General features: G+C 43.7%; 1 long non-coding RNA gene across 1 annotated transcript in view; it reads right to left on the bottom strand.

The window, feature by feature from the left end:
* Positions 1-12,209: 12,209 nt before the first annotated feature.
* Positions 12,210-18,968, bottom strand: part of LOC138365194 (uncharacterized) — a 209,800-nt gene continuing 203,041 nt past the window's right edge. The window contains exon 3 of the long non-coding RNA XR_011228758.1: positions 12,210-12,421. This is a non-coding gene — a long non-coding RNA (uncharacterized lncRNA). The remainder of the gene's footprint in view (positions 12,422-18,968) is intronic.

Genomic DNA, 18,968 nt, shown 5'->3' with positions numbered 1-18,968 from the left:
CTTTTGCTCTGATGAAGGCGTGTAGCCGAAAACCCGTTATATATATATATATATATATATATATATATATATATATATATATATATATATATATATATATATATATATATATATATATATATATATATATATATATATATAAACTATTAAACGAGAATAGTTTTGCTGTTTTGTAGCTCACGTGTTCGATTCACCACTAAGAGATCCGGCTTCATTACTCGGGCAGGACGTGTACGATTGGGCACGTTGACTTTCATCTGATGCTTCTCTTCACCTAGCAGTTAACTGGGCACCAGGGAGTTAGACAAGAGTTGTGGGTCGCATCCTGGGGGAAGATCAGTGGTTAGCTTGGGGAGGAGGGAGAAGGGGAAAAGTTTATAAGCCAAAGTACAGACTCCCTTTTCCCGACAACATGAATAATTTTGAACAAATAAGTACAGTTACCCCCGACAAATATAGTCTAAGATGTTTGTTTTCTTTGATGCGTTAATACACTTTCTATTGAGTAACGTCACGAGCGATAACTAAGCTCATATCCAAAGCGCATAATCGTTCCCACATAATCGTCTTTGATATACCAGATATGGTTATAATAATCCTTTCAGATCTCCAATACCCACATACCACAATCCCCACCACAATCCCTACCACCAACAACAACAATATCCAGAACTCGTTAAAATACTCGCACCCCCCCCTTCCCCCAAAAGGTATATTCAGAACTGGTTGTAACAATCCATCTATTCTTCCCCACGATGGATTGATTGTTACCGCCGTAGGAAGATTGTTTATTGTGCACCTCATACTCGCCTTGTGAGCGGTAGCGCAAAAAAAAAAGGATTACAGAGGGTACAAAAGGTCTTTATCAGGCCTTAAAGGAAATTTTTATATTAACAATTTCATCTTACTTGCCCCGCCTTATAATTATAATGTCAGCTAGTTACAAAACAAAAATCCTTACAATACCTACGTATTTACGTAAATTATTATATATATTGATGATAGGTCTTTTGATAATGCATAAAATATGTAGATATGGGGATATTTCAGGATTATAGAAGAGCTGTTGTTTATAATTATTGTTATCAGTCTTCACACTACACAGGTTATTTCTAAGCGAAATATGGATAGAGTATAAGGGTTTCAGATATTTTATCATTTGCCCGAAACGCCCGAAACGCTTTGCGTAATAGTGGTTTTAGGCATTGTTTGTACTAGCTCTATCTATAAGTCCACCAATCTTTGTAAAAATCTCTTGTATGTATGTACCTTACCTAAATAAACATTTATTTATTTGCAATAAGATGGTTTGCTATTTCATGTCGCGTGAGTTTAGATTCATCTCTAAATGGCTCAATTTTTTTCACAGTCTAAGATGTAATGCTCAAGTGTGCGTGTCCCTGTTTTTATCCATATACTTTACATTTTACTTCATCCAGATCCCTATACAAGCCCAACTGTCAGGAATACATGTAGCCAAGTCTCATTCGAGCTGTGATAACGTCTGATAGTCTGCTCATGCTCGTCCCTTGCCCCATTACACATGTTTTAAGTGACACATCTCTGTGATAAACAAAGGATCTGCTGGTTCCAATTTGCACTAATCTACTTTCTTTAAATTCACTTAAGAGTTTTCTTCTAATGATGCTTTTAATGGATTTATCTGTTAGCTCAATATTATGCTCAACATTGTCATTATTTACTGCAAATATATATATATATATATATATATATATATATATATATATATATATATATATATATATATATATATATATATATATATATATATATATATATATATATATATATATGTCTGGCCTCGGAGACAAGCAGGTTACAGGTTATTGTATGTTGTATAATGTTAGTCGTGAGGAAAGGGAGTCAGAAATAATCAAGCTGTCTACTACAATGCTTTCAATTAATTTTGAGTGTTACAATATTGCTACCAGTTCAACTTCCAGGGTGGCTGCCCAGTTACTGACTCAGATGCTGTCCAATTGTAGTTCCATCAGGCTGATGAACAATAAACAACACTTGCCGCCCTCCCTGTAACTGGTTATAACAATCCTACCATCCCCACGGGATATATCCAGATCTGGATATAATAATCCTTCTCACTCCCCGCTCCCTAACCACTCCTCGTCTCTCTAACTCGAGTCCACAAGTTGGAAAACACTCAATATTTCATCAACACCTGTAGTGACGCAGCGAGGATTTTTTTTCATTCCTTTATAGTCTCCCCTTCAAAGTGAGTCGCCAGGCGTTGAGTTACTACCCCGTGCTCTCTAGACGGTGCTCACAGTGATAGACACTCAAGCGTTCTTTCACAGTTGGGCGCTCGATCTAGTGGGACTTCCTTCCCTCAAATGGCGCCTCGATGACCCGCCAGCCAGCCAGCCAGCCTTTCGTGTTTACCAGCCCCGTCCTCACAAACAATGGGCCAACTGGTTGTTAACCCCGCCGCCAAATCTCACTGCTTAGGACTGACAACCACTTGACACAAGGGCTAACAACTGATGGAATTTGAACTTCTCTTCCGGGTTTGTGAGTGGCATATCTCTCTCTCTCAATGGTTCTCACTACCTGTTGATTGACGGTTGAGAGGCGGGACCAAAGAGCCCCAGAGCTCAACCCCCCGTAAGCACAACTAGGTGAGTACAACTAGGTGAGTACACATTCTGCAAATGCAAACAATTGTCTATTGCGACACAAAACACCTGACATAACCTAACCTAGATCTAACTAAGTAAGTATTAATAATATTCATCAATATCAATTTATGTTCGATGCATATCTTTGTTCCTCAGTACGTCAAAACTGACGAACGTGCATTTGGGGGTCGGCCGCAGCTTGGATGAGCATAGTTTGAGGAAGGGTCGTGTATAAAGTGATATTCACTCATAAATATGAGGCGACAACTTAACGACCATCTGATCATTGTTTATGAGGAGGGGCTGGTTGCCGATACTAATGTGAGAGAGAGAGAGAGAGAGAGAGAGAGAGAGAGAGAGAGAGAGAGAGAGAGAGAGAGAGAGAGAGAGAGAGAGAGAGAGAGAGAGAGAGAGAGAGAGAGAGAGGGAGGGAGAGAGAGAGAGAGAGAGAGAGAGAGAGAGAGAGAGAGAGAGAGAGAGAGAGAGAGAGAGAGAGAGAGAGAGAGAGAGAGAGAGAGAGAGAGAGAAAGAGAGAGAGAGAGAGAGAGAGAGAGAGAGAGAGAGAAAGAGAGAGAGAGAGTGTCAAGCCTCCCCACTTAAATTTATTCTCAAATCCCATTCCAGGAAATTCCCAAATGGATTCCAGGACTTCAGCGGCGGAAATCTCAAATAAAACATATTTGCGGCCACACTCAAGGGAATTTCCAAGACGAACTCCCACTCAAGCGGTAGTCCCAAAGGTATCTACATACTCCCACTCAAGAGGTACTCGAAAACACGGAATAATCCGGTCAAGTGCCTTCTGGGATCACATTCAATATTATTCTGTCCCACTTCCTTCTCTCTTAACCACCCCCACCCCCCACCCACCCAAAAAAAATAGAACCTCGCTCTAGCGACTTTCTGGAATATACTCAAGCGATGGTTTTCGTACCGACGGTCAATTCTGTTCTCTAATTGGTCGTTGGAACTCCAGGTCGAGCCCTGATTGGCTGCTTACTGATATTTACGTTCAAAAGGGGCGACTGAAATTGACCCACCGGCGACCCGGCATCCTATAACCCTCAATTTCTCTTATTCTTGCCGCAAACGAACTATTTCTTCATTCCCATTCCAGGTAGACTTAGTTTTTCGCCTCATTCCAGCTGGAGAGAGAGAGAGAGTGTAACGGGGGGTGGGGGAAATAGCTCTATCTTGACCATTATTCCACCCCCCAGTTAACTAACGAGGCCGGGGGAAACAGCTCTCTCTAGTCCGTTATCCCGTCCCCAGTTAGCTAACTATTCTAGAGCACCTCCAGAGTTCCTAAGGCCGCCTCTCTCGTTCAACACCTTGTAAACCTAGGTATTTGACTACCTAGGTGCTAAGACTACAAGGCGCCGTAACTGGATCAGCTACCCGAAACTCTAGAGAGAACTCTAGAATACAAAATCATTTTGCCACAAACGTATAAGAGAAAACGAAAGGAAAGAAATGAATAGTGAAGTAATTAGTGAGGGCTTGGGGGTGAGAGGGAGAGAGGTGGGAGGAGCGAGGAGGGTCATTAGCTGAAAGTGAGAGTTTAGAGAGGGGGTGGAGGGAGAGGTGTAGATAGGTAGAAGTAGAAGAGTAGATAGTAGACGTAGAAGAGTAGATAGTAGAAGACGAAATGCTGCCACCATCCATTCATGATCATTACATACAAGACAAGGAATGGAACTTGCCTGTATCACAAAATTCTCAAAAGATGTTATCATGAGTTCATTATTAGTATGTTCCCTCTGTACCATGTACTCCTTAAAATCAGGGAACCAATAATCCCCGAGGCTTTCTCACCTCAACTCTAAGCTCTAGGGAACAAAGTTAAACACAATTTAAATAATAAATTCATAATTATATTTCCCATGAAGTATCATAATTTAGCAATTCAATTAAAATGTTCCAGTTTAATATGCAAAGTGAGTCATCATCCAAGAATTCGAGAACCCTACAACTTGACTGCCCCTGATCATCACACAACATATGTAAACACGACCAAGTCACCTCACTGTTCACTCACCGAGGACGGAGTCTAAGTTGAATAGAGAGGGGGGGGGGGTCTGTAGCTTGACAGAGACTGTCTCGCCCCTGCCGGCCGACAGCCTCCCTGATAGGGCTGTCTTCTCTCTGCTCTCCTGGCTCGTCTGCTGCTCTGTCTGTTAATGCTCTTTCTGGATAGCTCTCCGAGTTTATATTGGGGAACCTAGTAGCTAACTCCGCCCACAAATAGATAGCCTCCGGCACTACCAAGCCACTCCTTAAACGTCGGCTTGTTTGAAGGCTACCAGACTACAATTAAGAGCTTAGCGGAAGCAAGGTGAAATTCTCATGATCTGACCTCAGGTCACTTGAGGTCATTAACGCTTTGAGGTGTGAGATCTCAGGCAGACAACTGGCGCCTCTCAGATCCTTGTCTGTGACTCATGTACTCTATATATATTTTAAATAACCTAACCCAAACACTTTTACAGTGTTACATCTCCCCTTCTCCCCGAAATAAAGTTTTTGCAACACTGCTAAAGCAAGCTAGCTGTGTGCAACAACTTTATTAACGAAAAAAATACATCCTAGCTAAACAAATATACAACATCCTACTCTAAAAAATGAAATATATAGACAGACGTCCATTGTCTCTGGCTGGGCGACGTCACTGCTTGGTCTTGTAGATAATCCTGTACCACCTTTCTTCAACACAACTGCCTCCGTCGCTTCTCCGTCGTTAACGCACAACAACACTTGGTCAACCCGAAAGCCGTTACTACTTGAACTGTGCACAGGACCGTGGAATTCGGTTGTCCCAGCTGATCTGTAATTGGCCCTACGTCAGTCACCATGAGAGACGTATATTGGGGTTCTTCACAGCTATAGGGACTACAAGTTTCGAGACCTTCATATAGTTGCCAACAGTAGAAATCCCATCCTACTCTTCTTCCTCCCTGTTGCTCCAGCACGCCTCCTTCAGAGAGCTACTTCTGACAGCCACATCAAGTCTGCATGACACAGGAAGAATCACTCAACAGAGCTACCTGCTTGCAGGAGGGGCGGCCAGTTAAGGCAAACGATCCTGTCTTGCAATTACGCTCCATGCAATGATGCTGATACCAGCAAGGGACACGAGGCATCGTGTCTCACTCAGCTTGTCTTATCTTCTTCTTCTTTCTTCTTTCTTCTTTCTTCTCTCTTCCTTCTTCTCTCTTCCTTCTTCTCTCTTCCTTCTTCTCTCTTCTTTCTTCTCTCTTCTTTCTTCTCTCTTCTTTCTTCTCTCTTCCTCCTCCCATGGGTCTTTGACAAGCGACCTGGGGTCCATTGGGGTCCGTCCGTCCTGGGGTCCATCCTGGGTAGACCGATGTTGGTGGGACAGACTGGAGTCGTTGTTGCTCCTCTTCCATCTTTACTGGGTCGTCTGGGGTCGTCTGCAGAACGACCTGGGGTCCACTGGGGGTCCGTAAGTCTTGGGGTCCACTGGGGTCCGTCCGTCCTGGGGTCCACTGGGTAGACCAATGTTGACCGACCGAGAGGACTGCATCTTGGGGTCCCCGGGGTGGTGGTGGTGGTGGAACCATGACCTCCAGGTAGCGGGCTGGTCGTCAAGGTGGTGATAAATGCCCGTGAGTATGGCACACAGCAGCCGTCTCCCTCTTCTGTATGTGCGTCTCTCCTCTCTTCTGGCTCCCACCTGTGGATGAACATAAAGGCGACAATACCGTGCTCACAAGATGTTTGTGTGACCCTGTCGTTTGTATAGGGTTACACAGTCCTATCATACCGCTCTCCTCCTGGCAACAACTACACTTCAATTTTTAATAATTCAATTAACTCTGAATGATATTGACTTGGTGGAACATAAAACAGTAACAGAGTAAAGTTAGAGAAGAGAGAATAAGGTCATCACTACTTTTAACTTGTCACAAAAAAAAATCAACACTAATAGACAAAACACTAGCCTAAACTTAACTGTACCGTTCCTAATCTTAAGTACATAATTAACCATTACTCCCACCCTTAACCTACAGCCACCTACGTGACCCAGAGTGTTTCCCTAGCTTCTCCGCCGGTAAACAACTCCCAAACTGTTGTCACCCCTGTGACCAGACTATCTAACGTCGAGCGTCCCCAACGTGAAGTCTACTGACACACTAGTCCACACTAGCATGCTGTACAATACCAGTACACCTCGGGTTATTGCGTTCAAATGGAGTAAAACAGTCGATCGCAATAATCTGAGCAGAACCACACTTAAACTACTTAAGAACTACACCTGCCACTCCCACTGACCTGGAGACCAGCGGTGGCTGGGTGTCCCCGTGGGACATGCGAGGTCACCTGTCACACTCAGGTGAGCTCCCCTACCAACACCGCTGAGTTCCCAAATCACCAAATCTTATCACTAACATTAATCACTACACACGCAAGTTCTGGTGAACATTCCCTGAACACCACAAAACACAAAAAATCACTAAAACCACAACACCAGAGAATCACAATCTCCTAACCTGAACAAAGTTCGCTAACTCGCGAATAATAAACACCTGTCAAGATCTCCCTGATAGCGCCTGAGCGGCAAAAGACACGTGGGACTGAACAATGTTAAAAGAACACCAACTACCTACAACATTGTTCAACACCGCTGCCATCATTGTAACGGGGGGTGGGGGAAATAGCTCTATCTTGACCATTATTCCACCCCCCAGTTAACTAACGAGGCCGGGGGAAACAGCTCTCTCTAGTCCGTTATCCCGTCCCCAGTTAGCTAACTATTCTAGAGCACCTCCAGAGTTCCTAAGGCCGCCTCTCTCGTTCAACACCTTGTAAACCTAGGTATTTGACTACCTAGGTGCTAAGACTACAAGGCGCCGTAACTGGATCAGCTACCCGAAACTCTAGAGAGAACTCTAGAATACAAAATCATTTTGCCACAAACGTATAAGAGAAAACGAAAGGAAAGAAATGAATAGTGAAGTAATTAGTGAGGGCTTGGGGGTGAGAGGGAGAGAGGTGGGAGGAGCGAGGAGGGTCATTAGCTGAAAGTGAGAGTTTAGAGAGGGGGTGGAGGGAGAGGTGTAGATAGGTAGAAGTAGAAGAGTAGATAGTAGACGTAGAAGAGTAGATAGTAGAAGACGAAATGCTGCCACCATCCATTCATGATCATTACATACAAGACAAGGAATGGAACTTGCCTGTATCACAAAATTCTCAAAAGATGTTATCATGAGTTCATTATTAGTATGTTCCCTCTGTACCATGTACTCCTTAAAATCAGGGAACCAATAATCCCCGAGGCTTTCTCACCTCAACTCTAAGCTCTAGGGAACAAAGTTAAACACAATTTAAATAATAAATTCATAATTATATTTCCCATGAAGTATCATAATTTAGCAATTCAATTAAAATGTTCCAGTTTAATATGCAAAGTGAGTCATCATCCAAGAATTCGAGAACCCTACAACTTGACTGCCCCTGATCATCACACAACATATGTAAACACGACCAAGTCACCTCACTGTTCACTCACCGAGGACGGAGTCTAAGTTGAATAGAGAGGGGGGGGGGGTCTGTAGCTTGACAGAGACTGTCTCGCCCCTGCCGGCCGACAGCCTCCCTGATAGGGCTGTCTTCTCTCTGCTCTCCTGGCTCGTCTGCTGCTCTGTCTGTTAATGCTCTTTCTGGATAGCTCTCCGAGTTTATATTGGGGAACCTAGTAGCTAACTCCGCCCACAAATAGATAGCCTCCGGCACTACCAAGCCACTCCTTAAACGTCGGCTTGTTTGAAGGCTACCAGACTACAATTAAGAGCTTAGCGGAAGCAAGGTGAAATTCTCATGATCTGACCTCAGGTCACTTGAGGTCATTAACGCTTTGAGGTGTGAGATCTCAGGCAGACAACTGGCGCCTCTCAGATCCTTGTCTGTGACTCATGTACTCTATATATATTTTAAATAACCTAACCCAAACACTTTTACAGTGTTACAAGAGAGAGAGAGAGAGAGAGAGAGAGAGAGAGAGAGAGAGAGAGAGAGAGAGAGAGAGAGAGAGAGAGAGAGAGAGAGAGAGAGATCACTTTCGTTACTTCTGTCCACCTTGGCGTTCAGAATGATCGCGAGGCCCATTCCGGATTGATAATAATAATACTCGTTATTATTAGTCTGTCTTATATCCCTCTTACTCAATTATTCCTGTCTGAAGTCTAGAATCACGATTCTAAGGCTGACCTGAAGCTTAAATCATTCCTTAATTCCCAAAAGCTTTAGCTTTTGTGGCATTCGTAATTCTCAGTCATATATATGTACTTCAGCTTGAAACGTCACATGTGCCAAGTACTATACCATGAGGTTACTTTCAGGTTACTTTGAGAATACATTGAGGTTAACTTAAGGTTATCTCGAAATTACCTTGAGGCGCTGCCGTGGATCAATGTCCCTCGGCTCAGTCTCTCATCAGACCAATCTTTGTATACGTCATTCCGTGTACAAAGTTTATATTGCCATGCGCGCGCGTGTGAGTGTGTGTGTGTGTGTGTGTGTGTGTGTGTGTGTGTGTGTGTGTGTGTGTGTGTGCGTGTGTGAGTATTTTACTAAAATCCATAGGGAAAAAAGGATTCATTTCTTTATGATAACAAATGGGTAAATTGGATGTATTAGAACAGGATGTGGAACAGAGAGAACCTTTAATCCCTGTAACTAACAACCAATTAAAAGGAAAGGCCGAGCCCGAGAGCTAAAGCCAAACCCCTTCACACACACACACACACACACATACATACACATGGGTAAATTCACTTTAAAAGGCCAAGTAGGTATTTTTTTCCCTTTTTCATATTACACCAACATCTTCCTGTATCTCCACCATCACCAATATTACCTATAAATATAAAAAATAAAATTTTTAAATACGCACAACAGACCACACCACAAAATGCACACTGCCAGAAATGACATTTTTTCCCATGGGCGTCTCTGGCCGGGCCTGCGGCAGGTGGCCACCCGTTGAGGCTTCCATTCATATATACTAAGAATAAATATGTGCTATAAATGGTGGGATATATATATGAGCAAATCCACAAGGGCCGTGATGAGGGTTCGAACCTACGTACGGGATGATCCCAGACGCTGCCTTAGTCTGGATTTCTGGATTTGTTTATTTGATCTATCACGCTAGTGTGATCCTGGGGCGCCACTACAGCATCCAGGGGATTTATCTCCTGGCGTTATCTGTCGGAACTTGACATCAGCAGATAACAGGAGCAGACTAAAGTGGATTGCAGGGACGGTCTGAAGGGGCTTAAGTTTGCCGGGGGAGATCAGACTAATAACTTGTGAGATTAACAGTTTGTTTGTCGGAATAATTATCATGAATAACGAAAGAAAATGCTTCTAGAAGAATGAAAATGTTGCCTGAAAACATGAACCAAGCTGCCTGAAATGATAAAAAAAAAATTTGACATAAAATGGGTTACATTTGCATAAATTGAATCAGATAGGTTGATAGCTAATCTGTATATAATTGAAACAATTACCGTACGCGTCATTATATGAAGGAAACTGCAATTGTTTCAAGAAAAGATTTACCAATCTTGGTAAATTGGAATCTTGGAAAAGATTTACCAAGTCACAATCGACTTGAGAATGGTCCAGGACGGACCGAAACGTCGTCGTCCCTTCACCTTCTAGTGTGTGGTCTGGTCAACAAGATTTACCAAATTTATGGGAAAATTTACGCTGTGAGGACTATAGTGCTATAAGCTAACAATAGTGAATGTGAATGTGCAATAGACTAACCAGTAATGTGCAATAGACTAACCAGTGAATGTGCAATAGACTAACCTGTGAATTTATTATCACATACTGTATTCTTAAGATCCACGACCTTTTTTTGTATTAAAATTTTGTATGTTGTGAATATGTGTGGGATATGTGGGTCTATTATACGATTAAATCCGCTTAATAAAAGATGGCCAGGGGATTAACCTCGCTGGGTAATGGGTGAGTTAGCTGGATATAAAATTTTCTGGGGGGTTGTATGTGAAATAGAAAACTTGTTCGGGATTAGCATAACTGAAAATCCGAATGGGATTAATATGTGATTGATGAATAATAACAGAGCTGTGATTGATGAATATCAAAATAACTCTGAGACCGAAATTGGGGTTGACTTTGACCGCCACTAACTTGCCAGACTGAGCGTGAGATCAGTTCTCACTGACCATTCAATCATGCATTAAATGAAAATATCTTTGAAGCAGGGCACACTGCGGGATCGAACCAGCGTCCTAGGCCACGTCAGATGCCTTAACCCATGTACCACAATGTGCTAAAAGTTACCCAACTTGGAGATCCCCCTCCCCTCCCTCCCCCCCACCCTTTTTGGAATTTGGAGACACCGAGCTCGAAGCCTATACAAGTTATATACTACTTAAAATTTACCTACTTAAAATTATCTGCTAGATTAAGGACCTGCCCGAAACGCTGTGCGTACTAGTGGCTTTACAAGAATGTAAATACTGTACTATCCAATGTATTCTCACAAACCCAATGTACCTTCTTGTATATATATAAATAAATAAATAAATAAATAAATAAATAATATATATATATATATATATATATATATATATATATATATATATATATATATATATATATATATATATATATTAATAGTTCACACCAATAATTGCAAAGATAACTCGCGAAATATTCACGATATTATTTTCTAAACGTAAGTGGTCTTAACCTTGACTAAGGTGTTATCATGCTTAAAACACGTGTTATCAACCTTAAAACACGTGTTATCAACCTTAAGACACGTGTTATCAACCTTAAGACACGTGTTATCAACCTTAAGACACGTGTTATCAACCTTAAGATACGTGTTATCAACCTTAAAACATGTGTTATCACCCTAAACATTAATGGACTCTCTCCTAGTGTAAGTGCACTTGAGACCTCCCTCTGAGTGACTTTCATTCACTCTCATTCTACTCACCTGGGGACAAATCAATCACTTGAGCGTCAACTCTGAATATGAAAGGAAATGGGAAGTAGAGTTGGGGTGTGTGGGGAGGAAGGGGGAGGGGGTGTAAGAGGGTGTTTGAGTGCCACTTGAGGGGGGGAGAGAGTGGCACGGCACCTCCGTTCTTCAGAGCCACTCAACCATTGCATAAAACACCTTCTAGAGGGCAACTTGCCTCCATCTTCCTTCTTATCCCTTCTCATTCTTAACCTTGGGTATAACTACCTGTTAGTACTACGGTCTCCAGCACAGGGTTACCTTGAGGTGCTTGCTTTCTTGAGGTGCTTCCGGGGCTTAGCGTCCCCGCGGCCCGGTCGTCGACCAGGCCTCCTTGGAGTAGTTGAGGGTGGGAGTCTGGTAAGGAGATATAAGAAAGACAAGATATCAGAAGGATTCTATAGTCTCAGGCTGAGAGAGAGAGAGAGAGAGAGAGAGAGAGAGAGAGAGAGAGAGAGAGAGAGAGAGAGAGAGAGAGAGAGAGAGAGAGAGAGAGAGAGAGAGAGAGATATCTTAATATATCTCCGCGGAACACTACATAACTATACATTTCTAGTAACCTCGGCATCAGTTCAAAGTAATTAGTTACATATAATGTTTAATAACTTTAAAAAATAAAGTGGATAAGAATAAAGCAATAAAGCCAAGGGGGCACATCTTCACTTACCTAAGCATATTGTTTAGGGAGTATGCTAAGTGCAGTCAAGTCTTGAATGATGTCCCTCGTCTTCCTCGCTCATACCTGCGGGGTATAATGAAGTATACCTTTGTCTTAGCGGGGGTCTTGACAGGGGAACTATCGCGCGCGCGCGCGCGCGTGTGTGTGTGTGTGTGTGTGTGTGTGTGTGTGTGTGTGTGTGTGTGTGTGTGTGTGTGTGTAGTGTGTGTGTGTGTGTGTGTGTGTGTGTGTGTAGTGTGTGTGTGTGTGTGTGTGTGTGTGTGTGTGTGTGTGTGTGTGTAATTACCAAAGTGTAGTTACAGGATGAGAGCTACGCTCTCTCCACTCTGTGTGTGTACTCACCTAATTCACCTAATTGTGCTTGCGGGGGTTGAGCTCTGGCTCTTTGGTCCCGCCTCTCAACCGTCAATCAACTGGTGTACAGATTCCTGAGCCTATTGGGCTCTATCATATCTACATTTGAAACTGTGAATGGAGTCAGCCTCCACCACATCACTTCCTAATGCATTCCATTTGCTAACTACTCTGACACTGAAAAAGTTCTTTCTAACGTCTCTGTGGCTCATTTGGGTACTCAGCTTCCACCTGTGTCCCCTTGTTCGCGTCCCACCAGTGTTGAAAAGTTCGTCCTTGTTTACCCGGTCGATTCCCCTGAGGATTTTGTAGGTTGTGATCATGTCCCCCCTTACTCTTCTGTCTTCCAGTGTCGTGAGGTGCATTTCCCGCAGCCTTTCCTCATAACTCATGCCTCTTAGTTCTGGGACTAGTCTAGTAGCATACCTTTGGACTTTTTCCAGCTTCGTCTTGTGCTTGACACGGTACGGGCTCCATGCTGGGGCCGCATACTCCAGGATTGGTCTTACATATGTGGTGTACAAGATTCTGAATGATTCCTTACACAGGTTCCTGAACGCCGTTCTGATGTTAGCCAGCCTCGCATATGCCGCAGACGTTATTCTCTTTATGTGGGCTTCAGGAGACAGGTTTGGTGTGATATCAACTCCTAGATCTTTCTCTCTGTCTGTTTCATTAAGTACTTCATCTCCTATTCTGTATCCTGTGCCTGGCCTCCTGTTTCCACTGCCTAGTTTCATTACTTTGCATTTACTCGGGTTGAACTTCAACAGCCATTTGTTGGACCATTCACTCAGTCTATCCAGGTCATCTTGTAGCCTCCTACTATCATCCTCTGTTTCAATCCTCCTCATAATTTTTGCATCGTCGGCAAACATTGAGAGGAACGAATCTATACCCTCTGGGAGATCATTTACATATACCAGAAACAGTATAGGTCCGAGGACTGACCCCTGCGGGACTCCACTTGTGACGTCTCGCCAATCTGAGACTTCACCCCTCACACAGACTCGTTGTCTCCTGTTGCTTAGGTATTCCTCTATCCACCGGAGTACCTTCCCTCTCACTCCAGCCTGCATCTCCAACTTTCGCACTAGCCTCTTGTGTGGCACTGTATCAAAGGCTTTCTGACAATCCAAAAATATGCAGTCTGCCCACCCTTCTCTTTCTTGCCTTATTTTTGTTGCCTGGTCGTAGAATTCAAGTAACCCTGTGAGGCAGGACCTGCCATCCCTGAACCCATGTTGATGCTGTGTTACAAAGTTCCTTCGCTCCAGATGCTCCACTAGTTTTTTTCGCACAATCTTCTCCATCAGCTTGCATGGTATGCAGGTTAGGGACACTGGCCTGTAGTTCAGTGCCTCCTGTCTATCCCCTTTCTTGTATATCGGGACTACGTTAGCTGCTTTCCAAATATCTGGCAGTTCCCCTGTTGCCAGTGATTTGTTATACACTATGGAGAGTGGTAGGCTCAGTTCTCTTGCTCCTTCCTTTAGAACCCAAGGGGAGATTCCATCTGGGCCTATAGCCTTCGTCACGTCCAACTCTAGTAAACACTTCCTTACTTCCCCACTGGTAATCTCAAACTCTTCCAGTGGTTCCTGGTTAGCTATTCCCTCACTTACCTCTGGAATTTCTCCTTGTTCTAAGGTGAAGACCTCCTGGAATTTCTTATTCAATTCCTCACACACTTCCTTGTCATTTGTAGTGAATCCTTCCGCCCCTATCCTTAATCTCATAACCTGTTCCTTTACTGTTGTTTTTCTCCTAATGTGGCTATGCAACAATTTAGGCTGAGTCTTTGCCTTGCTTGCGATGTCATTTTCGTATTGTCTTTCTGCCTCTCTTCTCATCCTGACATATTCATTCCTGGCATTCTGGTATCTTTCTCTGCTCTCCAGTGTCCTGTTATTCCTATAGTTTCTCCATGCCCTTTTACTTTGCTGCTTAGCTAGCCTACATCTTTGATTAAACCATGGGTTTCTCATCTTCATTTCTCTGTTTTCCTTTTGGACTGGGACAAACTTGTTTGCTGCGTCCTTGCACTTCTGCGTGATGTAATCCATCATATCTTGGGCCGTCTTTCCCCTGAGCTCTGTTTCCCATGCTATATCTGTTAGGAATTTTCTTATCCCCTCATAGTTTCCCTTTCGGTATGCTAACCTTTTGGTTTCGGTATCCCTCCTCGAGTTCAATAACCCTTCTTCAATCAAGTACTCAAACACCAGTACACTGTGGTCGCTCATTCCTACTGGGTCCTCAAAACCGATTTCTCTTATGTCGGAGTCGTTCAGAGTGAACACTAGGTCGAGTCTCGCTGGTTCGTCATTGCCTCTCATCCTTGTGGGTTCTCCGACATGCTGCGTTAAAAAGTTGCTTGTCACCACCTCCAATAGTTTGGCTCTCCACGTATCCTCGCCTCCATGCGGTTCCTTGTTCTCCCAGTCAATCTTTCCGTGATTGAAGTCGCCCATGATGAGCAGGTGGGATCTATTTCTACAGGCAGCAGAGGCTGCCCTCTCAATTATAGTGTTAACTGCCTTGTTGTTGTTTTCATACTCTTGACTGGGTCTCCTGCCATTTGGTGGAGGGTTGTATATTACTGCTACTACTATTCTTGGTCCTCCCATTGTTATGGTGCCTGCTATGTAGTCTCTGAACTCCTCACAGCCCGGGATGGCCATCTCCATGTGTGGAGATGTCCTCACAGCCATGGGATGGCCATGTGTGTGTGTGTGTGTGTGTGTGTGTGTGTGTGTGTCTGTTCTTATTTGTGTTTTTTTGGGAATGGGCTCCAGCTCCTGGTCCCAATAAATAACTACCCTCCGGTTCTTTTTGACGCTTGTATCGAAGTCTTAGTTTACACATGCCTCCACAACCCCCTCCTCCTCCTCCTCTACGCATAGAGTCGTCCCCAACATCTTCGCATCTTCATTTAGGGAGTTACCCCCTCCCCCTACGACCACCTCCTCTAGTATACATAGGGCCCAACCACATCCCCACCTGGGGATTGGGGGTAGGCGGGGGGGGGAGACACTGGGGATTTGGGGGGGGATGGGGGAGTGTTTGCGAGAGGCTTTTAGCGAGGGAGTTGAGGTAGTATATAGGATTTTTTGGGGGGATGGGTCTATTGGGTGAGGGATTTAGAGTTTGAGGTGGTGCTTGAGCGGTGGGTTGGAGGTGGATTTCGGGGGTGAGCGGGGGGGGGGGGCTAGGGGATGTGTGAGAGGGGGAAACAGTATGATACATTTAGGTGTCAGTGCCCTCCCCCCCCCCCACTATTTTAATTGCTATAATAATACAAGTACTGTATTATTATTTTTATTATTATTATTATTATTATTATTATTATTATTATTATTATTATGAATAAATTTTATTTATGTAAATAATTTAATTTTCATTTAATACTTTCTTTTATTCATTTATATTTAAGAGGAGACGAGAAATGTCTCTTCTTCATCGTGGGGAATAATAATTTTGTGCCAATTACTCTGTTTCCTATTTCCCATTTCGTGAAACAATGAGCTAGTATACAAATTCAGTAAATCATTTCTGTATTCAAATAAATGTATTAAAAGCAAGAAATATATCCAATATTATAAGTCCTCAATCCTCCCTATTTTCCTCTGCCTATTTATACTAAAGGTTTAGAAATAGGGGCCCAATTACTCTCAATTTTATCGTTCCTTGTTTCTATTAGGTTTGGCAGTAGCCGGGGATCAAGGGGAAAAGGGTGGCCAAGAGTGTGCTAAGCCACAGGCCATCTTTAGGGCGTATTTTATCCCATAAGTCAGGGGTAAGTGGCCCTCTACAGCAGCCAAAGGAATATTCCTGTGTTTTCCCCCAAGCCGTAATTCCTCCCTTAACGGTGGGTTCAGTATTTACCCTCTCTCTCTCCCTCTCTCTCTCTCTCTCTCTCTCTCTCTCTCTCTCTCTCTCTCTCTCTCTCTCTCTCTCTCTCACTCTCTCTGTCTCTCTTAACCCCTCCTCTCTCTCTCTCTCTCTCTCTCTCTCTCTCTCTCTCTCTCTCTCTCTCTCTCTCTCTCTCTCTTTTACCAACATATTTCTTTTTTACGATTTCTGACTCCAGTTAGCAGGCTGAGAGCTTTTCCCTTCCATAGCTCATGGTAAACCTTTCCCCCCCTTCAAGTTTTTACCTGAAATACGACCCGCCAATGAATTCAACTTACAGGCCACCCAATTGCTGCTGGGAGAACAGGGACGGACAGTTAGGGATTGGTTCCCAGTCAATCCTCCCTGGGTTTCTCACGGGGCTAGTGAGAGTATCGTGTGTGTGTGTATGTCTAGCTAACTACTAGGGGCCAGCTAATGAGCATCCCCAGGATTCAGCCTCGTTATGATATTCCTTCAAGGTGTTTTATATAATCACAGTCTTGGCACTGTCTCCTGATAATCACTTTATATCTTGGTCGCTCTGATGGAATGGTGAACTGATATGAAGTGACTCTCCTTCCCTGCCTGAACTGACATGAACTGACTCTCTTTCTCTGCCTGAACTGACATGAACTGACTCTCCTTCTCTGCCTGAACTGACATGAACTGACTCTCCTTCTCTGCCTGAACTGACTCTCCTTCTCTGCCTGAACTGACATGAACTACCTCTACTCCTCTGCCCGAACTGACATGAACTACCTCTCCTCCTCTGCCTGAACTGACATGAACTACCTCTACTCCTCTGCCTCAACTGACATGAACTACCTCTCCTCCTCTCCCCGAACTGACATGAACTACCTCTCCTCCTCTGCCTGAACTGACATGAACTACCTCTCCTCCTCTGCCTGAACTGTCATGAACTACCTCTACTCCTCTACCTGAACTGACATGAACTACCTCTCCTCCTCTGCCTGAACTGTCATGAACTACCTCTACTCCTCTACCTGAACTGACATGAACTACCTCTCCTCCTCTGCCCGAACTGACATGAACTGCCTCTCCTCCTCTGCCTGAACTGACATGAACTGATAAGTGGACGAGTGTGCTTGATGTCAAGTGCTTCTGCAGTATCCAATCTCTTATTATCACTGTATTTGTCAAATATTTAGGAGTTGCTGGTTAGAATTTCTCTCTTGTGACGTTAAGTTGTATATAGAAGTTATGTGATGATTAATGGAGCCTTCTTGTTTGATCACTGGCAAGTTATTTGATAGAGATGTAGTCGTCTTGCCTATATATTGAGAGCATTGGTACTGACAATCCACACATCGGCATGTATAGGTATAAATAATAATTATCGTCTTCTTAAACGCCTTGTGGTTAGTGTCGGGAGAGTTCTTCATAATTTGGGAGTCTTATTGGAGTGAAACACATACATCAGCTGTATCATCCGCTCACGGTTAACAGACGGGAGTAAAATTTCAATTCAGAGGTTCTGCCGATCTCTTCAAGTTCATGTATGTTTATTGAGACAAGAAAGAAATACATCTCAAAGGGATAGAGTAGCTTGGGCTATTTCTACCCCCCAATCATGGGCTATTTCTACCCCCCCCCCCCCCAATCAATCTCTTCTTGAATGTGGGGCCACTGGTGAGGGAGTTTTCCAGCGGTCTGGCAGTTCTCTCTTCTTGCATATCATAGCAACATGGCAACGCTTTTGGAGAGTTATCCATCTGTTATTACAGCACTGTTACACCGCCGGCCATTACGAACACTGGTCGTTAAGGACACCAATGTTACATATAACATTATTAAGAGGACCAATATCAAGGCGGCCGTTATTACGGGGGATCAATATTAAAAGTCTGATATTAATGAGGCGAATATAACGGAGTTCATATTAACGGGATTAACATTAAGGAGACTGACGTGGAGAAAAGAAAAAAATACAAATTATTTCAAGTTCAGACTGAGTGATGTGGAAACAGAAAGAGAGAGAGAGAGAGAGAGAGAGAGAGAGAGAGAGAGAGAGAGAGAGAGAGAGAGAGAGAGAGAGAGAGAGAGAGAGAGAGAGAGAGAGAGAGAGAGAGAGAGGAAAAGGTAATTACGAAGAGGGGAAAGGGAGGAAGGTGGAAGAGGGCGAGAGGGGGAAACAGGATAACTGAGGGTGGAAAGGAGAACCAGAAGCTAAGGAAAGAGGGGAACAGGTAGGCTGAGGGGAAAGAGGAGTGGGTAGGCTGAGGGGAAAGAGGGGAACAGGTAGGCTGAGGGGAAAGAGGAGTGGGTAGGCTGAGGGGAAAGAGGCAAACAGGAAGGCCGAGGGGAGATCACGAGGGGAAAAAAAAGCTCGTTTAAAAAC

The sequence above is a fragment of the Procambarus clarkii genome, chromosome 16 (genome assembly GCF_040958095.1).
Source record: "Procambarus clarkii isolate CNS0578487 chromosome 16, FALCON_Pclarkii_2.0, whole genome shotgun sequence".
Taxonomy (NCBI): domain Eukaryota; kingdom Metazoa; phylum Arthropoda; class Malacostraca; order Decapoda; family Cambaridae; genus Procambarus; species Procambarus clarkii.
The sequence above is the reverse complement of the archived record's forward strand: the minus strand, read 5'-3'. Positions and strand labels throughout refer to the sequence as shown.